Source organism: Sciurus vulgaris, assembly GCF_902686455.1.
Source record: "Sciurus vulgaris genome assembly, chromosome: 8".
Taxonomy (NCBI): domain Eukaryota; kingdom Metazoa; phylum Chordata; class Mammalia; order Rodentia; family Sciuridae; genus Sciurus; species Sciurus vulgaris.
The window spans coordinates 70,445,400-70,473,253 of record NC_136468.1 but is presented as its reverse complement, the minus strand read 5'-3'; the positions used below and the strand labels follow the sequence as shown (position 1 = coordinate 70,473,253).

General features: G+C 36.1%; 1 protein-coding gene across 27 annotated transcripts in view; it reads left to right on the top strand.

Moving 5' to 3' along the window:
• Positions 1-27,854, top strand: part of NRCAM (neuronal cell adhesion molecule) — a 277,700-nt gene that overhangs the window by 82,282 nt on the left and 167,564 nt on the right. The window lies entirely within an intron of this gene.

Here is a 27,854-nt window from a genome sequence, read left to right as displayed (position 1 = left end):
TAATGGTACTTCAGAGCACATGAAAACATTTATTACAATATCAAGCATATAGGGGCTAGTGAATGAAATGTTTCACTATTGGAAAAATGTTCTGATTTTATTAATATTTGCAAAATAACATGATAATTGCTAATTTGTTGTCCTAGGAAGTTTTAACAGTATCCTTCTTATATTTATTTAATCACTCATCAAAATAATTCATTTCTGCCATCCATGCTTATTATTTTTGGGAATGACACGTTAACAATGGGACCAGAATGCAGCAGGAGGCTTTATGCTGTACATTAAAAACATCCTTTGTTGCCTGACTCTCTGATTTTATTTCTGAGGGAGCTGAGACTCTTGACATAGAAAGTGAGATGTAAAAAAAAGATACACTCTAGGGGATGGAGGTGTATTTCAATGGTAGAGTGCTTGCTATCATGTGCTAGGCCCTGAGTTTGATCCCCAGCACTGCAAAAACAAACAAACAAACAAAACTTTCCAAGTGTGTGATAATGTACTTCAAGCCAGGCTTCTCTAAAAGCAGATTTAGCAGAGAGTTTTAGAAAACACTGGCTCAAGCTTGGATTATTCCCAGGATTATAGAACTATATTAAATTCCTTCCAGTAATTATATCAGTTACATCATATATTTAGAGCACTTTGAGATCATTTTATATCAGAAAAATAATGATAAGATATGGAGAAATCACCAAGTCTAGAAAATATGTCAACAGTCTGCCCAGTCTGACCAGTCTGACCAGTCCGACCAGTCTCTGTTTCTACATATTTTCAGATAGCTCCACTGAGTCTTTTAATAGTTCAGGAAATATTTTTCAAAAAAACCACTTTGTTCTCATCAATATAAAATTACCAAGTATGATTTGTTATTTCTTTTATCATATAGCATTTTCTCCAAATGATACTAATGGTCAGATTTATACCCTCTTTTAAAATTGTTGTTTCCTAAATACCTAAATCATAATGATTTCAAAGGGAAAATTTAGTATGAGTCTATATGTTAAAAGTAATCAGCAAACATATTTAATTGTAAGAAAGCAATTTAATTAATATGGGACAATTCAAAAATGGATAATCCATTTTAACTAACATTTATGGTAAGATACAAGAATGTTCTTATTCTGAGAACTATTAAGTCTACCAGGGGAGGGAAAACTTGTCTATAAGTAAAATTACCTGCAAACCAGGGAAGAAAACAAATCTACAAACCTGGATGAACAAGAAACAAAGAACTAACTGGGAACAAAAAATATTTGAAACAGAAAAGTAATGAATTTGCTGATTTCTCTTCATGAACAGAATTAAATTAAATCAATTTAAAATTAAAATTTTTAAAGGAAAGTACTTTCAAAGACTTTGGTGGACTATATTTTGCAAAATACTTTTTAAAATGTGAAGAAAATATTATTACTATATAATATTTTTTAGTATATAATATTAATATCTTTTTAGTAATATTAATATATTAGCATATATTTGATAAATTTATAACTGCTAATATAAATAATTAAGAATTTCATTATTTAATATATTATTATTAATTGCATATTATTCTTTGAAAAATTTTTTAGTTGTAGATGGACACAATACCATTATTTTATTTATTTATTTTTATGTGGTGCTGAGGATTGAACCCAGTGCCTCCCTTGTGTTAGGCAAGCGCTATACCACTGAACTACAACCCTAGCCCCTATTAATTACATATTATTCTTAATTATTCATAGTATGTTTGGGGGAATATAAGCATGTAAATTCAATAGTAATTACAATCCTATGTGTATAAAATTACTGAGATAATTTAAAAGAATTGGAATAAGTTTATAGCCTTTGAAAATTCTGGGACTTGTCAATATGAATGACATTAGAAATATGTGATATATTAAACACAATCAGACTAAAATTATATTCATTGTTTATATTATAATCTTTGTTTTTACTTAAGAATCTTTTATAATTTCACAAAGAGGCCAATTCATAGAATAGATTCAATATTCTTCATATGGTTTACTATTTTTTTTTTTTTTGGCACTTTATAAAAAACAGCCTGACTCAGGACCAAGCTGTCTGTTAAATCCTCTTTTTTTAGTTAATCATAATATAACTCAGTATTGGGATTTACAGAATTTCCTAAATAGCTCATGTTCATCTCCCTGTTGAGAAGTATATATGATGAGGTGCCCTTGTGAGAGTGAATTTCTTAGTGAAGTTCCCTCAGTTTTATCAACATTAGTTTGCCTTTTGGAGAATAAATCCTTCAGAATTATATGGTTTCTCATTCTATTTGTTCTACTTCTCACTTTAAAATTGTGTGTGTGTGTGTGTGTGGTTTGAGGAGTCTGTTCAGTGGCATGTTTGTTAGATCAGCTGGCCTTGGCATGACAATGAGTACAGAGTCATGCAAACAGATGGAGACATTTATTTTTCGGTGAGGAAAGGACTCCATAGCAACATTTGAGTGAATATATATGTCTGATCACATTAATTGGGCTGCTATTGTTACAAACCAAACATACACATAAGTCTGTTCTGTAGAAGGTCATTTAAAATACATGATGCTCATCTAGTCCCTTAAAATATTTTCTCTTTGTGAATGAAGAATAATTTTTACTTTATTTCAGAAATTGCATGTGAAAGAGTATGTGTGTGTGTGGGTGTGTGTGTGTGTGTGTGTGTGTGTGTGTGTACTTAGCAAGTAGGATGACTTTTGATGAGGTTTGATAATCTTCATTTGGTAAGTCAAGTCACATTTAACAATGTTTTACCTGTACTTCCAAGAGTAGAAATCAATCTTTCAGAAACCAGTTTCAGGACTTAGATTATGTATTCAGCAGTCGTGAAGGGAGTGTGAAAGCATGATTCCACGTGGCCTGTGCGGTTGCAGGAAGTGCTGGTGCTAAATATACCTCAGTGGGATTTAGGCAGAACATCAAAAACCTGGCGAGGATCAAGATAAAAATAACAATCCTGTTAGCCCCCTCTCTGGAAGAGAGAGGCAGCCTCAGAGCTCAAACCATGTGTTTTTGTCAAACTATATGAAGGTTGAACATCCCTAATTAAGAAATCTGAAATCTAAAATGCTCCAGAATTAAAAACTTTTTGAGCACTGAGATGGTACCATAAATAGAAAATTCCACACCATGAAACTCATGAACAAAATTATTAAAAATATTGTATAAAATTACCTTCAGATTATGTGTATAAGGTGCATGTGAATCATTAAGGAATTTTGTTTTTAGAATTGGATCACATCCCTAAGATATCTCATTATGTATATGCAATATTCCCAAAAGCCAAAAAAAAAAAATCTAAAATTCGAAATATTTCTGATCCCAGGCATTTTAGATAAGGGACATTCAGCCTGTGCAGTGGTGATTAAAAGGCACAATAGTGATATGAAAGCAGGAGAAGATTCTGAACTACTCCCCTAAGCATGAAAATAATTAAATCATACCATACATTATTGGTTGGGTTATATTAATATAATTACTTGACCTTGATAAATAAGGATATATGATTTATATGGTTACTTTCAGCAATGGAGTTATTTGTTTAAACTGAACTGCCCCTTTTCCCAACCATTTTGGATAAATTAGTCTATGACACCTTGCATTTGTACAAACACAACACCTGACCTTTCTTTCACATGATCCTCTGTTGGGTAAAGGTAAAAATGTCCTTTAGCTCCTGAAGAAAAGAAAATTGAATTTACGGATAGGACTGGGAAAAATGTTAAATAAGAAAACTTAAAACAAATTTCCCAAATTCAGTTTAACTCTGCTTATGAAATATCTGCCGCAAACTCCTATAGAGATCCAGTGTGTGGTACAGCTGGATAACTGAGTAAACAATGAATTCATTTTCTTTAAAAAAAATTTAATGGTTGCTTTAGGAGCCCTATATGGAATCTCAGTTATTAATTTTATAGTTAATGAGCCTTAAAAATCAAATGCACTCTTCAAACTTTAATCAAGTATACACTAAAAGTGAAAATGCTGTGGATGTATTTTATATCTAGTATGATTATTCAATTTTGTGTATTAAAACTATAAACCTTGAGCCAGGTGCATGACACATGCCTGTAATCCCAGTGGATCGGGAGGCTGAGGCAGGAGGATTGAAAGTTCAAAGTCAACCTCAGCAACTTAGTGAGGCCCTAAGTAACTTAGTGACACCCTATCTCAAAACATGAACAGGGCTGGGGATGTGGCTCAGTGGTTGAGTGCCCCTGGGTTCAACCCCTGGTAAAAAACAAACAAAAACAAAAACCTTGAGTGTAACAAGATGGTATTTCAAGGCAGATGTTTTTTTAATTTAGTAGTGAAAATATCTGACTGGAGTCAAGCAGGCATCTCCAGTGTTTGAGTCTGTGTGACTTTGGTGCCCATAATTGGTTGAGAAGACCACTTTCCTTTTCCCATTCTAATCAAGGTGGCTAACTTACACAGAATTGAGTAAATAGTATTTTAACATTTGGGATTAGATATCTCTTTCCTTAAAATTATTTCAGTAGTCTCTGATCACTTATCCTCAAGTACAGTTGCTCCAGAGTACAAAAATAATATGGAGGATAATGAACTTTGATCTAGGAATGTGGCGTCTTCATCATTTTGTCCCAGGTTTACCTGAAGTTCTCCCAGTTTTCCTTCTAAGACAGTGAAGGATCCTTGTGACATATCGACAATCAAATGAATCGAGTACCCTCAATTTTCTCATCTGTAAAATGGGGCTCTCAACTTTGTAGTGCTGCTGAGAGGGTTGATGACATATTTAGGTAAAATACATAGATGTCCACCGTTGCATAAAATGTTGTGTTCATTGTCCTCATTTCTGGAGCCACAGTGGGTGTATTGATATTTTGTTGTGTATTGTCGTTGTGTTCACTTGGGAATCTTATCTTTTGCCTGGTTCACATTTTGTATCTTCATTTCACCCAAACATTTTGCTTCTTTCTGGTTATTTTTTGGCAGTCTTCATTTTCTACATCCGTTTTTTGTGAGCATCTCGGTTTCCTCAGCTTTAGCTTACTTATGGACTGTCATACTTGCTGGGATCTACTTTATTTTTCTTACTCTGCATATCTTTGCTTATGTACCTTAACGTTATTGATCTAACCTCATATCTGTATGTGCAAAATTTCAGTTTCAAATGCATTGAAGCGAAAATGCAATGTTAAAAGTTTAATAGGAATTTGCACCACTATCTGAGATAATGGTGGATTCTCTTTTGATTGACTTTTTATAGGGCTCTTAAAGTATGCAGAGACTGCTAAGTTCTTTGAAAATTTTTTTCTTCAATCCACAGTAACATCTCTAAGCAAAAAGTTCTAATGCCCGTTTTACATACAAGGAAACCAAAACTTGGAAAGGTTGAAAAGTTTGACTGAAGAGGTAAAACAAATATTTAAATTCTGGTTATCTGACTGTGGTCTTTACTCTCTATATTATACTGTAGCCTCTTTTTAAGAAATGCATCTATTCTTATATAACCTTTTAAAAATAAACAGATATTCAGAGTATGTAATTTCACTAGCCTTTTACATTACAGGCTCAATGGCAGGATTAGGAAACTTCTATATAATTGCCTTTAAATACAACTCTACCTATTTTCATTAAGTAATGAGAGAATGAGACGACGACATTAATCTGATATGTAAGCCTGTTTTAGTCGGTTTGTGATGCTACAAAATACTTTAGACTGGGTAATTATAAAGAACAGAATTTTATTCCTCACAGTTCTGTAAACTAGGAAATCCAAGGTCATGGCATTAACAGATTCAGTTCTGCTGAGGGCTGTTTTCTTCTGTGGTATCTTGAATACTGTGACCTCACATGGCAGAATAGATGCAAGAGAATGAACCCATACTCTCAAACCCTTTTATAAGTGTCCTAATACCACCCATGAAGGCTCCATCCATATGTCTTAATCACCTTTTAAAGGCCCACATTTCAATGCTATCACTTTGGCAATTAACTTTCAACATGGTAACTTTGGGGGACACATTCAGATACAGCAATTCCTTAAACTTTTATATGTTACTTAAATATCCAACAATGAAAAGCATAATTTTGGATCAGAAAAATCTCACAAATAACAAAAGAAAGCATGTTTTTACCAAAGAAAATCTCATCGTTTCAGAATTGAGAAAAAAATGATATTTAAAATTGGAGTAAATATAATTTTAGTAGTACCTTTTTATTCACAGCCTTATTATTTAGTATTCACAGATGCAGGATTTTTGTATCTGTAATCAAGAAGGGTGTGCTGTTTGTATAATTTAGCTGTATGGTTTTCAACCTGACTGTATCTGTCTGAATACAAAAAGGAAGAATATATTAATAATTCATATGCTATAAACATTTTTGTACTATTTCAGATTTTAAAATGTTTTCACCCTAAAGAAATAAGTATGTGAGGTGCTGGGTATGTTAATTAGCCTGTTTGATCATTTCATAATGTATACAATGTTTCAAAACCACATTATACCTCATATATATACCAATTAAAAATAAAATAAAATATAAAATATAAAGGCAGTTGTATTAGGTAAATAGGACACTTTGATGAGAAATTTAAGATTTGAGAGGTTGAGATACAGAGAAATGTAATAGTTTAGAGTTGGCTTTGGAAAAATCCTAGGTGTGATCCAACTCTGTTTCAATTTCCTTATGTTTAAAATGTAGGCAATAACACTAACTTCTTATCTTGACTGACCATGAGAATTAAATAAAACAATGTTTGTTAAATTCCAAACTGTCAGGCAGGTTGGTATGATTTCTTCATAGACTATACTCCCCAGCAGCATTAGTATCTAGGTACATAGTTACTACTTTTAGCTCAAGGTGAACTAGGAGCTGATTGGCTTTGGCAATATATATATATATAGCCAGCCAAATGGATGTAAAGTAGTATCTCACTGAACTTTTGATTGCATTTCCCTAATCACTATGTATATATTTTTTAACAACAGCTATTTTGAGGTATAACTCGTGTGATACATTTCACCTTTTGAAACTACACAGTTCAGTTGTGCAACCATCACCATTATCTAATTTCATAACTTTTTTTAGAGAGGAATTGAACCCAGCAGTGCTCAACCACTGAGCCACCTCCCCGACTCTTTTTAATATTTTATTTAGAGACAGGGCCTCACTAAGTTGCTGAGGCTGGCTTTGAACTTGTGATCCTCCTGCCTCAGCCTCCCAAGCCGCTGGATTATAGGCATGCATACCGCACCTGGCCTCATAAGTTTTTTATCCTTCCCTAAAGGAACCATCCACCCATTAGCCATAGTTCCCCATTTTCCCTTTCCCCTAACCTTGGAAAATAACAATCTACTTCATGTTTTTGTGGATTTGCATAGTTTGGACAGTTCATATTGAATGGAGTGACTTTTTGGACCATGTTTTTTCATTTACCATGATTTTAAGGTTTATCCATGTTGTGACAAATAACCATGGCATGACCAAATAACATGCCATCGTATGGATATGCCACATTTTTGTTTGTTCATTTATTGGTGGATGGAGATCTGGGTTGGTTTCACAGTTTGGCTATAATGGATAAGGCTGCTATGAACATCTGCAGGCAGGTTTTTGTGTGGATATAGATTTTCAATTCTCTTGGGCCTAGAAGTGGAATTACTGAGTCATATGGTATTTCTGTGTTTCCCATTTTGAGTAACTGCCACACTGTTTTTCACTATGTCTTCACTGTTTTACAGTCCCACCATCAACGTATAAATATTCCAGTTTCTCCGCATCTTCACCAATACTTGCTGTTGTCTTCTTTATAATAGCCAGCCAAATGGATGTAAAGTAGTATCTCACTGGACTTTTGATTTGCATTTCCCTAATCACTAATGATGTTGAGCATGTTTTCATGTGCTTGCTGCCATTTCTTTGGAGAAAGGTCTATTCAAATCCTTTTCCTATCTTTTAAAGATGAATTTTAATTTTTTGAACATTCTTAGATTTACAGAAAAATTACGAAGAAAGTGCTTGGAGTTCCCATAAACACCACACCCAGTTTCCTCTATTAGTAACTTCTTATTTGTCAAGTGCATTTGTTATAATTGATAAACCAATACTGAACATTATTATAAACTAAACTTTATACTTATTCAGTTTTCTTATATTTGTTGTTTTTCTGTTCCAGGATCTTATCACCACACTCTATTTTAGTTGTCATGTCTCCTCTGTCTCCTCTTGGCTATAATAGTTTCTCAAACTTTCCTGGTTTTTAATGACCTTGATAGTTTTGAGGTGTAAGAATCAGATATTTTGTAAAATCTCCGTTGTGATTTGTGAGGTGTTTTTCTCATGATTAGACTAGGGTTTTAAATTTCTGGAAGACCATGGAAATGTAATGTCATCTTCATCACATATCAAGAATTCATTCGGTCAGTAAGACTTATCACTGTTGATGTTGACCTTGATTATCTGGCTAAGGTCATACCAGGTTTCTTCACTGTGAAGAGGCTCTGCCCACCCCTACCCACTCTGCACCCTGCCCATGCAGGAAGCTGATAGAGAACTTTAAACCTGAAAAGTAGAGAATTAGCTCCACCTCTTCACGATAGAGTATCTACATAAATTATTTAAATTCTCCTGGACAGAAGACTTGTACTTGAGATTATAATCTAATTGTACTTTAATTACTTCTTAAATGGTTCTAGTTTTGGCCACTAGGAGCTGTTGCATTTGTTTCTCAACGTAACCTTATCATAATGTTGGGGTTTTATTTGTTGTCTAGCCTGTCCTTTATTTCTGGTGCTACAAGATAATCCAGGTTATTTTGTGTATTTTCTACCCTAGTCCCTGAGTAAATCATTTTTGCAAGGATCTTTGGTTCATTTTATTGGAGAATGATATTAGAAATCAAGATCAGGTCATTGCTTCTAAGTTTTTTTTCATAAGAAAAAACTAGGAAATATATCTTTGCAGAGAAACCTATGTATATACCCAAATCTATAAATATTTGTGATGTAAACTTCTGTAGCAATTGAAGTCTCGAACTCTAAACTATTACCACATGGATTATTCCAGCATCTTCCCCTTTCGTATCTGTAAACTCATTCCAGCCTGGTTTCCACCATCTACCATCCATTTTTCTAATTGTCCAATTCTGTTATATATGTAGGGAAGTACTAGAACTGTTAGCCCTTAAGCCCTATGGGATACAGTAGTACTTACATGAAATTTCTTTTGACTTTGGTTTTACTGACCACTCATTTCTTTTTTTTATTTGTTTGTTTTTTTGTTTTTTCTATTTTTGGTAATAGGGATTGACCCCAGGGGTCTTAAGCACTGAGCCACATAACCACACCCCCAACCCCTTTTTTTATATTTTATTTAGAGATAGGGTCTCACTGAGTTGCTTAGGGCCTCCCTAAGTTGCTGAGGCTGACTTAGAGCTTGCAGTCCTCCTCCCTCCAGAGCCACGGATGACACGCGTGTGCCACCACAACCAGCCTGACCACTCATTTCTGAAGTTACTGTGGGACACCACTGTTTTCGCTCTTCTTCCACTTCAGTGAGATTGTTTCATATTTTGATATAGAACTAGATTGTTTCATCACATTACGCATTTCATCCTAAGATTCCCTGACCTCTTAAGTGAACACAGTTATGAAAGCTGGTAACTCCCAAGATCTGTGGGTTGAGTCAGTGATCTGGAGACCCAGGAGAGTTGATGGTACACTTTCAGTCTGAAGGCCAGCGTTCAGGATCCAGGAAGAGCCAATGTTTCCGTTCAAACTCAAAGGTAGAGAAAAAAAAAATTCCCATGTTCCAATTCAAAAACTTTAAGATAGGAAGAATTCTCTCTTGTTTGTCGGGAGGGCCAGCCTTTTTGCTCAATTCAGGCCTTCAATAGGTCAGTGAGGTCTGTCATGTTAGAAAGAGCAGTCTTCTTAAAGGATTTAAAGGTCAATGGTATTCAAAACACCTAGAAAAGTGTTTGATTAAATATCTGGGCATCCCATGGCCCCAGTGAAATTAACTATCACACATGTTAAGACTGTTTTTAACTTTGTGAGAAACTACCAGAGGATTGGCATCTTCACCAGCATTTCGTACTGTCAGTGTTTTGAATTTTAGGCATTATAATAGGAGTATATGGTCTCTTGTAGTTTTAACTTTCGGTTCCCTAATAACAAATGACATTAACCTTATTTTTTTAAAAAATATTTTTATTTAAAGATGGACACAATACCTTTATTTATTTATTTATTTTTATGTCGTACTGAGAATGGAACCCAGTGCCTCATACGTACTAGGTGAGTGCTCTACCACTGAGCCACAACCCCAGCCCGACATTAACCTTCTTTGGATGTTTCTTTTTTATCTGGATTTCTTTTTTGGTAAGGTATCAGTTATGGTCTTGATGTGAGGTATCCCCTAAAAGTTCATGTGTGAGACAATACAAGAAGGATCAGAATCACCTGAAGGGATTAATTAATGGTAACTGAAGGCAAGTGGGGTGTGGCTGGAGGAGGTAGGGCATTGGGTGTAGCTGTGGGGTATATATTTGTATGTGGCAAGTAGACTCTCTCTCTCTGCTGCCTGATCATCAGGTAAGCTGCTTCCCTCTGCCATACTTTTCCTCCATGATGTTCTGCTTCACCTCAAGCCCCGCGGAATGGAGCCGACTTTCTATACATAGACTGAGACTTCTGAAACCGTGAGGCCTAAAATAAACTTTTCCTCCTCTGCAATTGTTCTGGTTGGATCTTTTAGTCACAGCAGCAAAAAAGCTGACTAAAACAGATCTTTTGCCCAAATATATGATTTACAAATATTTTCTCTCATTCTGTGTCTGTCTTCACTTTCTTGATGGATTGCTCTGATCTGAATATGTCTACCGAATTTTATATGCTGAAAACTTAATCCTTAAAGTCATATGTTGATGTTATATGAGAAGGAAGGCCTATGTAGGTTATTGAGTCATGAAGAATCTGCCCTCATGAATGGATAGACCCACTACAGGATTAAAATAGTCTATTATTTTTAAGCACCAATGTGGACCTCAATAGATTCAGAGAAGCCATTTATTCATTCACTGACTCAGGCACTGTAGGGGCTCATTTTCTGGATGCAAAAATGGCCATCAGATAAAGAGGGGATTTTAGTTTTATAGGGTACAATAAAGATGATTTTGGAAAGTGTGGGTGTGCAGTTTGGACAGTCAGGGGCTGGCTGTACATGTTAAAACTTTAACTTAGGAAGGTAGTTGTAAAAAGATTGAAACTCATTGTTATCTAGGGAGATAGGAGTTCAGATCCTGAGGCATGAGTGGGTACCCAAATCTCACCTACTGCTTTCCTTTCTGTTGAATTATCCATTGTTTCAACAAAGTTTCAATATTTGCTATGTCTTCATTTAGGACTAATTTGCAATGAGGGAAGATCAAAGTCCAGAGCCAGCATTTAGTATCCACCCCTTTCCTTCAAGGCCTAGTATTATTAGGAAAGGATCTACTGGGGGTTAATGCTTGGCTAGTTTCCTCTGCCTCCTCCCAAACTGCAGGTCTCTCCACTTTTCTTCAGGGGATATCTTGTAGGAATATTATTTTTTCATTACCCTTCATCATGGGAGTGGCTTTACTATAAAAGCAAGCAATCTTTGGAGAGACTTGCTGTCTCCCCATGTGGTACCTCCACCATGTTATGATGCAGTGTGAAAGCCCTCATCAGATGCCAGCAAGCACCATGGTCTTGAACTTTTCAGCCTCCAAGAACTATAAGCTAAGTTAACCTCTGTTCTGTGTAAATTACCCAAACTGTGGTATTCAGTTATAGCAACAGAAAACTAGGACCTGGGTGTCCTCTGAAAGACCTAAGTTTTCACTTGGATGAAACCCTGTTTGTTTGATTTTTCTTTGGTCCTTTGTGTTTGTGGTGTCATATCTAAGAATGTTCCTTAGTATATTATTTTTTCTTAGTAGTTTCACAGTTTTAGCTTTTAAATTTAGGTCTCTGATCTGTTTTTGTTTTGTTTGCTTGTTTGTTTGCTTTATGGTACTGGGAATTTAACCCAAGGTGCTTTTCCACTGAGCCATATCTCTAGCCTTTTTTTTTTTGTTCATTTTGAGACAGGGTCTCACTAAGTTACCTAGGGCCTTGCTGAGACTGATATTGAACTTGTGATCCTCCTGTCTCAACCTTCTGAGCCGCTGGAATTACAGCATGCCCTAGTCTGATCTGTTAGTTTTTGTAGGTGGTTTGACATAGTAGTCCAACTTCATTCTTTTGCAGTATAGAAAATTGCTTCTCCCAGCACCATTTGTTGAACAGTCTGTTCTTTTCTCATTGAATTGTCCTGGCATCCTTGTTGAAATCAGTTAACCATAAATGTAAAGGGATTATTTCTGGACTTTCAATTTTGTTTTATTGATCTGTGTGTGTCTGTCACACCACTCTCATACTGTCTGAACAACTGCAGCTTTGTAGGAAGTTTTGAAACCAGCAATATGAGTCCTTCGATTTTGTTCTGCTATTTCAAGATTGTTCTGGCTATTCTGAGACCCTTGCTTTTCTTGAGAATTTTAGCCTTAGAAATATTTTAATCTTTGAAATCTGTTTTTTTCTTTTCTACCTTTCTGCCTTGTCCTCCAAGTAGTGCTCCTTTGCATTTACTTGAGCCTGTTTCTCAGAGCTGATCGCTGTTAATCCTATTGAAAGTATCAACCAACTAAACTTAGAACCTTGCAGGGATTTTAACCAGGGAGGGTATGTTTCTAGTAATCTCTGGCTTTTTCTCCCCTCTCCTCTCATTCTGTAGTTATTTGACAAGTTTCCCACTCCTGTACCTACTCCAGTATCATTAAAATTCAACCCCTTTGTACTTTTCTACAGATCTCATTTCCCTAAAATATACTGCTGAAATTATTTTCACATTTCTAGAAACTTCCATATTTTAGGGACAGATTAATCATTCAGAGTACAACCACGATCATATATTTTTCTTGTTTAAGACATTTTAGAACATGGATGAAACTCAAAAACATGTCAAGTAGAAGAAGCCAGACACAAAACAGCACATATTGTGTGACTGCATTTTTATAAAGTTCAAGAAGTGAGAAAACTAATCTATGGGAATAAAATTCAGAACATTGGTTTCCACTGAAAGTTGGAAGGGGAGGAGATTTGAATGACACAAAGGAGGAGTGATGCAAATGTCTATATTTTGATTAGAGTTACATGGGTATAGACATTTGCCACAACTCATCAAGCTGGACACTGAAGATCTGGGAATTTCTCTGTGTGGAACTATAGCTCAATTTTTTTTTTTAAAGTGAAAAATAAAATTAAAAATTTGGTGGCTAACAATTGCCCTCAGCTTAACCTCCTTAACCTTCATGGACTTTGAAAACACCTACATGCCTTTTCAAGTTTGTCTTGCTTCCCTTTTATCCCCTGTATCCCAGCAAATGAAATCCTCTCTTTTTCACACAGCTGCACGTTTTCCCAATTCTCTCTCTTTGTTCTCACTTTCCCCTAGGGATGTCTTGTCATCTTCCATTGCCAGCCACCATTTGTCAAAAAGATCCTTACTCAAATTTCAAATCAGAGGCACCCCCCTTTTCTAAACACCTGTCCTGGTAGCATGGTGTGGTTCTCTTACAGTAATCCCGACTTTCCTTGGGTTTTACTATAATTATTTATGTTGCTGTGTTTATAGAATGTTTACAACAGAACAAGCACTGGTTATGAACATCCTATTCTCACTTTAGCCTGTAAGTTCCACTAAAGGCAGGAACTGCTTCATTTCTGTCACCCACAGAACCTGGATAAGCATTCATTAAATAAGTGGATGGTTAGCTAGATAAGTTGGAGGATACGGGGGAGTAGGGAATATTGGAGAAGGACAACATCTCGGCATCTTCCAAAATCTCTAGTAGGATATTCTACATCCTCCTTTATAAGACTGGAATAAAAGGTGTAATGAACTAGACCAAATATGCTTACAGATGAGTATAACTTTGGTGGCTGTCAGCCAAGTGCTGAGCTTATAAACATATCTAGGCCTATCCGAAAAACATGACAGATCCCATAATGATTTTTAAACAGTCTTTCGTTTTTCAGTCATTTCCCTTATTATAGCCCTCGTCCTGTTGGGGGTTTTGTGATGTCCTCATCTGGCAGTGCCTTTAGACTTTGTCCTCAGGCAGAATTCCCAACAAAGGCATCTGGCACACTGATGTGCCCAGAGGCTGTACTCAGTGTTTTGCTAATAGAGTAAACAAACTCTCCTTGACAGGAGGGAACAACTTAGGGTGTTGAGGGCATCAGCTGAAGCAGAAACAGACCAGCACTAGCAGTTAAGCAGTCGGAACATGGAAGCCTGGCTCAGCTCATGAGAGGCAAGCTTTTAGGAACACCCCATGCATCTTGGGGCATGGTGCTGCGTGTGATGCTGATTACATGTCATCTGACATTGGCAAAGCTTCCCAAACTAAAGCCAACATCTCCTCTCACCCCATTTTTTTTTTTTTTTTTTAAGAAAAAACTTTTACAAATAAAATCTGGCAGGAAACTTCTAAAGGCTTCAAAGGAAAATATAGCCAAAGACCATTTTTCTTGCTGGTAGTGGTGGCAGAGGGTAATATTTGGGTTTAAGTACTGGTTTGTTGAAGTTCTATTCAGGAGATTCTTTCTGAGATTTTATAGTCTGTCAGGACAAGCCAGATCGTGTGGTGAGAGGGCTTCCCCACCCTTCTCCATGCTCTGTTCCTTAAGGCCCACGGGAGGCCTCCAGAGCTAGGCAGCAGCCTCCAGCTTCATTCTTCCTTTTCAATTAGGACACCTCGGCAGGAAGAGGGGAAAGCCTACCCTGTAAATTTGAATATTCTGTTAAAAATCTCAGAACTGTTTTGGTCAGAATATTTAGGTCTGATTTAATCAACAGATACACACTTCCTGAAGGAAGGAGACAGAGAAAGAGAAATGAGCCTCCCACCTCCCAATTTCCCCCATATGGAGACTATAAGCAGGAATTTCTATATCTAAATGAAGAGAGAAGAGTTTCCATTTTGCTAAAATGTTGTTTCCACCTGTTTTATTCAGCTTTTTTTCACAGCTGTGACCAAAAGATTTAACAAGAATAATTTTAAGGAGGAAAAGTTTATTTTGGGGCTCACAGTTTCAGAGGTTTCAGTCCATAGACTACTGACTACATTCCTCTTGGTCTGAGGTATGCAACAACAGAGGAAACCAGCTGGAGATGCAGAGAGAAAGAGAGAAAGTGTGAGTGTGTGTGTGTGTGTGTGTGTGAGAGAGAGAGAGAGAGAGAGAGAGAGAGAGAGAGAGAGAGAGAGAGAGAGAGAGAGAGAGAGTCTCCCCTCACTATGGCATGCCCTCAGCAACCCACCTCCTTTAACCACCCCTACCCACCCTACCCACCTATAGTTACCACCCAGTTAATCCCTATTAATCCACTGATTAAGTTAAGGTTCTCATAACCTAATAGTTTTACCTCTAAATCCTCTTGCATTGTCTCACATATGGGTTTTGGAGGAAACCTCACATTTAAACCATAACACCACCTAATGAAAGATCAAAAACATAACTGCAACGAATTCTAGTAGCTTGATTGGCTTTGTGTGTGTGTGTGTGTGTGTGTGTGTGTGTGTGTGTGTGTGTGTGATTCTAGAATCAGGAACTCTTTATCCCACAAAGGAGAGTAAGTGATGGAGTGATGCAGAAGAGGTTCTGATGCAGAAGGGGTTAGTTTTATAGACACAGAATGGAAGGTGGAAAAGAAATGCTGAAACAAAGAACAAAAAGTATACTGGTCATTTCAGAATTACTTTCCTTTTAAGGTAGGAAAGGAGACAATACAAAAATAACATTTGTTAATAACAGGTTAATTTAGATTACTTTTTTTTTGTGAGGTTTAAAGCATAGGGAACTTCATTATCATGTCAGTTAAAACTGGGCTGTTTTGGAAGCCTAGTTGTTATCTTTCTTGACTTCTCAGAAGGCCAGTTTAAACTTAGTTACCTTTTGGTGATGTGGAACTTTGGTCAGGGTAACTCAATTTCACTTACCCACTGGGGTTGTGGATCCCAATGCCAGAGCAAAGTAAAAAACAAGGGCCTCCTGTCTCCTGTCATATTTACTTAGCCAAAGAATACTTTCTAATACCATTGTGTTTTGAAGTGATTCAGGAACAATGAAAATTTGAAAAAAAGCCTTAAACAGAAAAGCCAGCCTGGCGCATATGTTTGTAATCTCAGCAGCTCAGGAGGCTGAGTCAAGAGGATCTCAAGTTCAAGGCCAGCCTGGGCCACTTAGCAAGACCCTATCTCAAAACAAAAAATAAAAAGGCCTGGGGATGTAGCTCAGTGGTTCAATCCCCAGTACAGAAAAACACACACACAAAAAATAAACAAACAAAAAACGAATTAAAACATACACAAAAACAATAAAAAAACAGAATGTATACACCTCATACCTACAAAGTTGTTTACAAAATAAAGCTCTCCACTAAGACTCTTTCCCTTTCTTTTTCCTGCCATCATATTTTGTCAGTTTTGGTTGCTATAACAGAATACCCTAGACTGACTGGCTTAAACACCAAACATTTTATTTTTTCCAATTCTGGAGGCTGGGAAGTCCAAGATCAGGGTGCCATCAGATTAGGTATCTGGTGAACTGTGCCTTCCTGGTTTTCTCACATGGCAGAGAACAGAGACAAAGGACTCCCAGCCCTCTTGTGCTTTTTCTTATATGGGCACTAATACCATTCTGAGGGCTCCACCCTCATGACCTAATACCTCCTAAGGGCCCCATCTCCAAATACCACCACACTAGGGATTAATGTTTTAGCACATAAATTTGGGGGACACAAACATTCAGTTGATAGCTTATTTTCTGACTGTACTGATGACTCAAGAAAATAGTATGTCTGCCATATAGCTGAGTGCTCTCAGGAGTTTTAGATCTTTTCCTGACTTGTGAACCTTCAGCCTTTAAGGAGCTTCAATTCAATTTTTCGTGCTTGGGGTTTATAAAGCACTCTAGTCAATCCCTCTGGCTCTTCTTTGGTCACTATAGCTATATGTTGATTTGCTGAAATGATTGTTTTTTAAAACAACAATTAATCTTTCTTTAGTTCCTGGCTAAACAGATTCATAGACCATAGCCATGTAACATGTAAGTGTTGAGCCATTTGAGAAAAGGGGATATATATAATTTTTTCTCTTCATAGTCCATTAATCAGGTAATATGTAAATATGTTCTCATTATTTTTTAAAAATTTAAAACTGTTTCCCTCATCCTCTTCAAATGCATGCTCCTCCACAGAGATAACAATTCTCAATTCTGTATCCATTCTTCTGAATCTTCTTTATATTTGCATGATATTTGCACATTGAGAGATGCATGTTTGCTATTTAACATGTATTTAGAATCAACTTGTCAATTTTCGTGGACAAATTGCAATGTTTGGAATTGTGCTGAATTTATAGATTAATTGGGAGAAAACTCATATCTTTATTACAAGATATTCTATAATGAGCCTTAAAACTCTCCAATAAAGTTCTAATTTTCTACACAATGGTTTTGTGCATCTTTTATTATACTTATTCCTAGGTATTTTGTATATTGTGTTATGCTACTTAATTTATATTTTTAAATTAATAGATTGTTATTAATCTAAAAAATGAGATTGCTTTTTAAAATGTTTTTATATCCAACAAAATTGCTGAAGTCTCTATAAATTCTGTCAATATGTCTATAGGTGTTTGAGTTTTCTTTGTAGCTAATCATATTTCTGTAAATACTACTGATTTTGACTTTAAATTTCATTATTTCTGTATTTAATTCCTGTTTCTTACTTGACTTTTTTGATTAGAATCTCCAGTATTCTGTCACATGTAAGTGGTAATAAGGGGCATCCTTCAGTTCTCAATTTTAAAGGCAGTACTTTTAAAATGTCACCATAAGCTGTGATGCTTACCATAGGTTTTTGATGAATTTTTCTTATTGATTAAGGAAGTTTTCTTCTACTTCTAGTTTTCTGAAAGCTTTACCTTGAATAAATATTGAATCTTATTGAATATTTTCTGAACTTAATGAAATGAGCATATAGTTTTTCTCTTTTTTATCCTTTGGCATGGTGAATTGCTTTAATATATTTTCTATTGTTGAACCACTTATATATCCCTTGTAAATCTAACTATGTATATGTCTATATATGCACATACATATATATGTTTACCTATTTATATATTTTTTATGTTGGATATTTCATTCATCAATACTGAAATTAGGAACTAGACTTTAATACTGCCTTTAATAACTTGTGACTTGATAATTCTATTTCAGAATTCTCTGCTTTATATAAGACTGGGAAGCACAAATACATGGTACTTTTTCCTCTGGGGAGGAAACTGAAATCTAAATATATTAAGTGACCAATCCAACATCACACATGAGAAATGGAGTTATGTGAAGTGCTTATACTTACTGGTTTTTACAACCCTGCCACTTCCTAGTGTATGAACCTAGCTTGCCTCTGCACAAAGGAGATAATTACCCTAATCCCTAAGTCATGTGGTTGCTGGAGATGAAAAGCTACCTTGCAAGTGAAGTGCTTAGCACAGTGCCTAGCACATGGTGAAGAACTTGTTTATTCATCCACCCATTCAATCTTTCAATAAATAATTGTTGCACACCTGCCATGTGTCTTAAGAACTGAGGATATAGCAGAAAATAAAAAAGAAGTCCTTGTTTTTATAAAGTTCACAGTATAGTAGTAAGGGGCAGATGATAAATCATATGGAAGAAAATAGTAAATCAGTGATAGGTTTTCACAGTGAGAGTAGCATGAACTGGTTTATATGTTAAAGAGATCCCTCCAGGGCTCCATGTAGAATCAACTGTGGCTGGCCAACAAGAAACTGTGGGAGTTGCTAGGAGGTTGTTACAGTTTTCAAGGCAAGAGACAATGGTGGCTTGTAACACTAGGCCTCGAAAAAAGTGGATGGATTTGGGACATATTTTGGAAATGTAATCAATGGCATTCACTAATATATAGGTGAATGTTTAGGCTTTTAAAAATTTACATTGTATAGCAGTTTATAGCTACAGTAGAGAAATGGTTTGGGGAAAGAAAGCAATTCAGGATTACCCTTAGTTTTATGATTTGAACAACTGAGTCATTGCTCTTGACTGAAATCAGAATGTTTAGGAAAGAAACAGATTTTTTTCCCAAGAGGGAACCAAAGTTGATGTTTAATAAAAATTAATTATCATTATTCTGTAGGTATTTATCAAATGAAACATCGTCAGTAAAAATTTTACAAGATACATGCGAATATTTCTATTTGTGGATTGTTATAGCAGCTCCAAAAATGTCATGTGAAAAAATCTAATTCCTTCATAGGACTGTAAATAGAAAGATGTGTATCCCAGGCGAGCTGCTTGACATCCAAGCAAATCTGATATTCCATTTTTACTTTCATTAGCAGTTCTTTTCAGTGTCAGCCAACCAAGTGTCTCCTTTGAAGGAAATTCTCTATGACTTTAGCACAGAACACTGTTCAATAGCTCTTTGATTAGTTATGCATAAAATTTGTGTGTATGCCACTCACCAGAAATTAAGTAATTAAGATGCTCTTAACATTGTGATTCTCATTGTTTTAATGGACTGGTGGACTTTAGGGGTTTGACAATAGAATGCAACATCTTCTATCCCAAAGTTAGCAAAATTGACAACTTTGACGTTTTGGCAGCCTAGATTTGTAACCTTTTTACACTTATTCAGAAATAAATAATCTCAGGTAAATTCTTAAAGAACAGCTCATTTTTACAAAGAAAAGTAATAGTTCATGTAATAGTGGTGCTATTATTAGTGCTTCTCAAGCTCTAATGACTTTGCAGCCAGGGAGTGAGTGGTCTTCTAATCTCTACTTTGCTTTGAGAGGGATCCCTGAGGCCCTAAGGCACTCTCAGGGCAATGGCACAGCTGTCTCCACTTTCTGTGAGAGCATCTTTTAGTAGCCTCTCTGTGAATGACTAATGGGTCTGTACAGCCTACATGAGTGCACTGTATTGTTTGCACTAAAATATAAAAAGACAAATATTTTCTTTTGTTAAACTTATATTACATTTTGTTCCAAAAATATCCTTCTAACTTATTAAAAAACAAAAAAGTAGCTAGCTAGTATGACCTGCTTTACAATCTTGAGTTGCAATTACCATTTCATCTCAAGAAATCTTTAATTATTTGAGTCTGTCATATTATCAGTAAGACCCGTATGTCTATGGATTCACCCCTCCTGCTGAGCTGCCAAAAATAAAGTGAAACAAAAATGATGTATTAGATACTCCAAATTCCAAAGTTGATACAAAATTCTGTGCTCTGTGGAAAAAGCCCTGATCCAATCAATCCAAGTGCTGTTGCTTCTTGCACCCACCAATGTTGCCTTTTGGTCCCCCACTGTCCAATGATGAAAATATTCTATAAGAGACCTCAGTGTCCCTTTTTGTTGAGGAGTGAGTTTTGGCTCTTGAAGGGAGACAATACTATCCCCTCAATTCCACACATGACCAAGTGTTTTTATAAAGCATTTATTCTATGCTATGCACTGTTTAGTGTACTACTGTATCCCTGGAGAATGAAGAACAAAACAGACTAGCTTCTGTATGCAATATATAGCCTATCAGGAGTCCCAATCATTAAGCAATTTTTCTTGTGTAACATCAGGAAAAGAAAGATGCTACAAACTAAACTATGACAAGCTGTCTGCTTGAAGGTGATTCTAATTTTAAAGATATTAAATTGTGGAATAAAGATAGGAAGGAAAGAAAGGAGGGAGAGAGGGAGACAGGGAGGAAGGAAGCAGGGAAGGAGTAAAGGAAAGGAGGAAGGAGGGAGGGAAAGAAAAAAGAAAACAATAAGTTGGTTTACCCCCAAAATATTCTGAAATTTGAGTGCAAGTAGTTGAGAAGCTGTACCTGGGAAGCACCAACAGAGGAGTGAGTATGAGACAGGAAAGGGATAAAGCCAATTAGGGTGTGATGATGAGCAGGTACCCATTGTGGGCAACTGGAGCTCAGTCCCACTCTGATCTTTGTGAAGTAGTTTAGAACTTGTCTCAGTGTTGCCCCACTCAAGTGTTGCATAAGGCACTGGATTATTTATCTACCTACTGTCATCTGCACTGGCTGAGATCAGCTAATGTGTCAACTGCCAGTTCTTCAGACCTTCCCCACATATAGGCCAGCACTCCAGGGTAACTCCATATAGGCAGAGTCACAGATACTTGTGGTAGGAAGCCATCAGTGTGCCAGGAGGGATGAGTGTCCAGGGATCTGTAGCAAACAAATAAAAGCAGACATTTCCCCCCCATCATTTTCTAAATAAAACAGCATTTATGTGTTACATAGCATTTATGTTGTAAGTAATCTAGAGATTATTTAAAGTATATAAGAGAATGTGCATAAATTATAGGCAAATACTGTTGCCAGCTTATTTAAAGGACCTGAGTGTCCCTAGGTTTTTCTGTAGAGGTCCTGGAATCAATCCTCTACAGATACCAGGGGACAACTGTATAATGCAAATAAGAGCTAAAAGTAGATAGGATAATTGACTTAGAATAAGTTTAGTGCTAATAGTACAAATTTAAAAGGTAATAACAAGGATAATAAATTAAATATGCAAAAAGTTAAAAGAGCCAAAAGGCTCAGAGCAATAATAAGTCTAGATTGTAACCAACTTGTTACAGTTTGAATCTGTCCCCAAAGTCTCGTGTGTTGAAGGCTTGGCCCCAGATGATGGTGCTACTGGGAGTTGGTAGAACATTTAGGAGGTGGGGCTTAGTTGGAGGAAGTTAGGTCATCAGGCATGGGTATATTGGGACCCTGGTCCCTTCCTCTCTCTTTCTGCTTCCCATCTGCCCTGAGGTGAGTAGCTGTGCTCTATGACACATACTCCCACCATGATGTTTTTGCCTTACCACAGACCCAAAGCAATGGGGCTAAGTGACCATGGATTGAAATCTCTGAAACTGTGAGCAAAAAAAATCTTTCCTTCTTAAAAGTTGTTTTTCTCAGGCATTTTTTCACAGCAACACAAACCTGACACACACAAGTTAAAACCTGGCAGGGCAATGTGCTTTACAGACTCCTTGTGAAATCCCTGCAAAATAGAGTATGTTATACTTAGGTTTCTGCACATAGAGACTTAAGTCTGCACACAACCCATCATATAACAGACTTTTCCAAATCCTATTTAGAAGAGTATATTCCTCCCATTTTATTAGCTCACACATTCCTTGGCTACCCCTAAAAACCTTTTCCCCCAATTTTAATTTTTACAAACTCTGTCCTAAACTGTAGTCAAAAGTAATCTTTATCAGGATGCAGTGGTGCACACCTGTAATCCCAGCTACTTGGGAGGCTGAGGTAGGAGGATTACAAGGTCGAAGCTGATCTGGGCAACTTAGAAAGACCTTGTCTCAAAATAAAATTAAAAGGGCTGAGATTGCAACTCAGTGGTAGAGCACTCTTGGGTTCCATCCCAATACCTGAAAAAAAAGGAGCCTTCCTCCCTCATTCACTACCCCAATATCTTTTTAAATGCTATTGTTGTCTTTGAGTCTCTTCACCAACAATGCACTATTCCCTAAAGTACTCCCTTTATCCATCAGCCCTCTAAAAAAATCTTTCTAAAGTTCTTATTCCCAGCCAAAGAGAGTGATTGTTAAACCACTTTCCTTATTGCCAGATAAGGCTTATTTCCCATATCTTCCTCACAACCTCCAGTCTCAGCCTAACAGCTGTCACTGAGCATATCTTGTGGGTACCTCTCTGAGTTGTTGCTTGTCTCCTCTGGAGCTTCCCTATACACATATTTTTTCTCTCTCTCCCTTTTCCCCCACCTTCTATGCCATCTCTGCCTACAACAAAGTTGCACCTCACATCTTCTTATCAAATCCTACTTTTTGCTTGGTACAGTCCAGCAGGAGATATACCAGGTCATGACATATCGAAGTTATAAGTTTTGGCTAGGCATTTATTTGTTCATTCACTGAGTGCATACCATATAGCAGCCGCTCTTCATGGGGAATAAAGATGCATATAAAATGCTGTTCCCATCCTCAAGGAATCGAATGATGGGAAAGAAGAATATATAAAAATGCCCTAGCAGGAGTAGTGAGTGTGGTCATTGAGGTATGCACAGAGAGAGTATCAGTACTCAGAAAGTCAGGAGAGGGCCCAGGTGGAAAGGTTCAAATCACAGACGGAAAACAGTGAGCTCAGCCAAAGAAGAGGTCTCAGCACCAAGGACAGCGTTTGGTTTACCCAGCCTCAGGACATTCCTCACATTTTTTTGAAGCAGCTCAGAGCTTTCTACTGGGCTCTGTCCTTATAGAAAAAGTCTGGTTTAAAGGAGCCCCTCCTTAGGCATATTCTGTATCCCGCTGAGTGAGTAAAAACTATTTCAAGTCATGAACTTGCAGGATTTGAGGACTGAAGACTAGTTGAGGAATATATGTCCTTAAAAGGTGCTTTTGAATCAAATCCTCAGGAGATGGTTCTCATTCTAAAATTTGAGATGGAAGCCAGGATTTTATTTTATTGAGATTTTCTCAACCTTTGAGATATTGGAGACTGAATTCCTGACTAGCCACCATAGAAATTATCTCCTTAGCTTCTTATACTACCTACCTGATAGTTACGATGTTATTTATAAATGAATACTTTGCTTCCCCAAAATACATTGTAAATTTCTAGAGTAGCACTGTCCAATATAAATATAGTATGAGCTGCATGTATACTAGTTTAAATTTTCTAATACCAATTAAAAAAGGTAAAAATGAGAAATTAATTTTAATATTTTATATATCCTAGTAAATCTAAAATGTTATTTCAACATGTAATAAATAATAAATGACTAATGAGATCTCACAAGAATGTGAGAGAATGTGAGGAAAGAAAGAATCTTTCTTACTAAATCAAAAAAATCCAACATATATGTACTTATAAGCACATTTCAATATGAATTAGCAGCACTTCAAGAGTTTAGCGGTTACATGTGGTTACTGGTTACTGGCTTGGGTAGCAAACTGTCTGCGTTAGAGCACTGGTCTGTATTTCTGTTCTAGTCTCTGTCACTTAATCTCTCTAAATCTCATGTGGTGTACTAGCCAGAGAGACACCATCACCATACGAGATGATATCAAACCAGGTACTTTTGTTCTTCTATTTTCAACTGAGGAGGAAATGGGAGGAAAGAATGTTTAAGTCTCAAAATAAGTTCATGTATTATTATTTTTTAAAAAATCACTCTAGTGGAGTTAACCAGCATTGGCCACACAGTGAGTAGAAATAGGAATTAGTATATGATGATAAAATATTTAGCCTATACAGATGTGTTCAATAATGAGGAAAACTTATGCTGGATAACTTACCTCCTTCACAGAAAAAGACATTTTAAAGAGTAAGAAAAAAGTTGGGATAACAAAAGAGCACATGAGGTCAGAAAACTTCAATAATCTTAGTCTTAGTTCTGCCACTTGTTAAATTTGGGTTGTTAAGCAAGTAAATTAATCTGTCTAGCCCTTAGTTTCTTCATCCATAAAATAAAGAGATTGGATCTGATGGGTATAAATTCCTCCTATTCCTCCTAAGGTCGTATTGACACTGCTCTTAAACAAATCCCACAGCCTCTCTACCCTCATTGCCTTACTTCAAGCCTGCATAATTTCTCACCTGAACTTAACACAGCTAGTCTCCTAGCAACTTCTCAAATCTATCCTGTTCTCCACACTGCTATCAGGGACAGCTTTCTAAATAAAGTTTGAATCATTCATGTTTAATGTCCATCAGTGGCTCCTATAGCCCCCAGTCACTGGTATGGCCTGCTTTATCTGCTTTATTTAGCTTTGAATCCTGGGCTCCCTCACACACAAGCCTTTATTCTAGTTTTATAACTGGTACAACCTTCAGAATATAGTGTAGGTTTTGAGACTGCCTTAGTTTTCCTGGGCTACTCTAACAAAATACCATAGACTGATGGCTTAAGCAACATAAATTTATGTCTTACAGTTCTGGAGGTTAGGAATTTCAAGATGAAGATGCTGGTCATTGGGAATCCTAGTGAGGGCTCTCTTCCTAGCTTGTAGATTAATACCTTCATGTTTCATTCTGGAGAGAGAGAACATCTCTCTCAGGTCTCTTTTTGTAAGGGCATTAATCCTGTTATGAAGGCTTCACCCTCAAAGGCCTTACCTCCAAATACCATTGCAGAATAGTGTTTCAACATAAATTTTGAGGAAACCCATTTAGTTCATAGAAAGGACCAAATGAATCAGCATTCAAGAAGACTTTGGGAATAATTAGACCAATCCCAGGGATCAGTTTCTCTTACACAAATTCAAATACACAATTCACTATTTTGTAGTAATGTGTGTCACTTTTTAACAACTTTAATACTTAGGTAGATTTTCTTTATTTTGAGACAAAACTCTTTCTATGACATTTTAAGAACTTTGTGGCAGATTTAAATCTATAATTACCTAATCAAACATGTCACTGACTGAGGACACTAAGGTAAAGAAAGATCGAGTAACCTCCTAGTGTCACAGTGCTCACAAGTTTCACTGATGAACCTGGAATCCAGACCTTATACTCTCATTCCATTCATCTTTCATGTCCACATACAGGTAGAGCATCCCACATCCAAAAAAATCCAAAATTCAAAATGCTTCAATATCCAAACTTTTTGAGCACCAACATGATACCATAATTGGAAAATTCCTTTCCCAACCTCTTGTGATAGATTTTAAGGCACACTTAAAATACTGCGTAAAATTATATCCTACCTTTGTGCATGAGGTATGTATAAAACATAAATAAATTCCTTTTTTAGATTTGAGTCCCATCCCCAAGATATCTCATGTGTATGCATGTAATCCAAAATGTGAAAAGATCCAAAATTTGAAACACTTCTGGCCCCAAGCATTTCAGATAAAGGATACTCAACCTGTATAATATAAATAGTAAAATGACCAGTTTTCTCATTGCTTTCTCTCTTTGTTCCATTTTTTCTTTATAAAGTATCAGAGGCCCATAATCATCCTCCCTGTTCATCAGGTCCTGCTGATTTTTTTTTTTTTTTTCATTGAAAGTCCCATGGATTGTGTCTAATCCTGTTATTTAAGTAAAGTGAGAAACAAGTCTTCCCTTTAGCCTTCTCTTTCTGCTTTATCCTTGACTTCATATAATCAAAAACAGTAAGAATGATGTCCTAATTTCTAGGATGTTTTTTTCATGTAGAAATAAAGTTAAGACCTTATTACTTGTAATGGGCCTACTTTTGTGCTTGTGTACTTTGCTTTTTTTTTTAGCCATAAAATGAAGAATGTAAGCTAAATAATTGCTATGGCTCTTTCCACTAAGAAAATTTTGCATATACACAAAAACCTACCATGTAACAGCCATTCATTACATCCAAGTGTCTCATTAAACATTTAGAAAATTAGGTTTTAATGGAAAGAAATGTCAGTTAGTAGCACTAAAGAGAATTAGTTTCTTGAATTTTACTGTTAATTTGTCATAACCTCAGTCACTTGAGGGGAGCAATGTGTGCTATGACTTTTCATAGTAACAAACAATGAGTTATGAAAATATCAGATATTGTTAATTAACTTTCCAATAAAATACAAAATATTAATAATTTTTGTTATTAATAACTTATTAGGAAGATCTCTCTAGAATTTTATATCTTATCTATTTAGACTAAAATTATCTCTAAATTAGAATTGAATCCACTTAACTATAGTTATTCATTTGTAACTACTTATTTGAAACTATTTAAGAAATATGGACATTTTTAACTAAAAATTAGTTTTTCACCTGACTTTTACAATGTTTCTATTTCTAGAAAATTTTAAAGATGTGTCAAGATGATGAGAGCTTAAGTTTAGGAGATCTACTTAGAATTAAGGTTTCTCATATGCAGTCCTTTAGAAGATGTTTAGATTTCTAGTGAACACTTGAAGGACAGAAAACTGTGAGACTGGCCAGCACAACACTGAGGATGGAAAAGGCAAATCAGAATTAACTTTTAATATACTTTCTGTCAATACCTAGGATTTTTAAAAATTCACCATGTTGTTTGAAGACAAATAGTTTTAGCTGTTAATTCCTACAGCTAATCCTAAATCTGCAAATCTTTCTGGTTTGCATCCTTTTAAAAGACTTCTATGCTTTTCATTATTATATTTTTGTAAATAAAGACTGCATCCATTCTTCTGGATACGTACAAATAGCTGCCAACATATCGAATAACAGACGCTCCACCACAAAAAGCATCAAATTGGATTAGACAGCCGAGAAGGGGCACTTGGCGGGTGGAAGAAGCTTAAGGTCCTGTTGTGGATTTGCCTGCCTCAGTTATGTAAATGAGTTGGATGGTATTAGACAACCTTTTAAATATGAGTAATTAACTATAGAAGATAAGGTCAACAAAACCTTAAACTAGAGAGAGACCATTTGAATGAAGCAAAGGTCATGGACCACTAACAATTTATACAGGCCAGAACAAAACAGGTCTGTGGAGCTGCATTTGTGTGTAAGGTCATTTGAAATTATATAGAATGGGAGAGGGGCATTTTCAGAATTAGTATTTTGATTTAAGGATAGGTAATTGAAAATATGCTTTTGTTCTTGTTAATTCTCATCATTGGTAGTGCCTTCTGCTGCTTGTGGAAAATAAAAAGAGGAGTAACAATGAATTAAAAGGCAAAGGGAAACAGGGGACTGCCAGTTGAAAGATGTTGAGTCATGCATCTGTGCTAAGTGTGAGTTGTAGTCTCTCCCAGGAATGTAATTTGAGGTA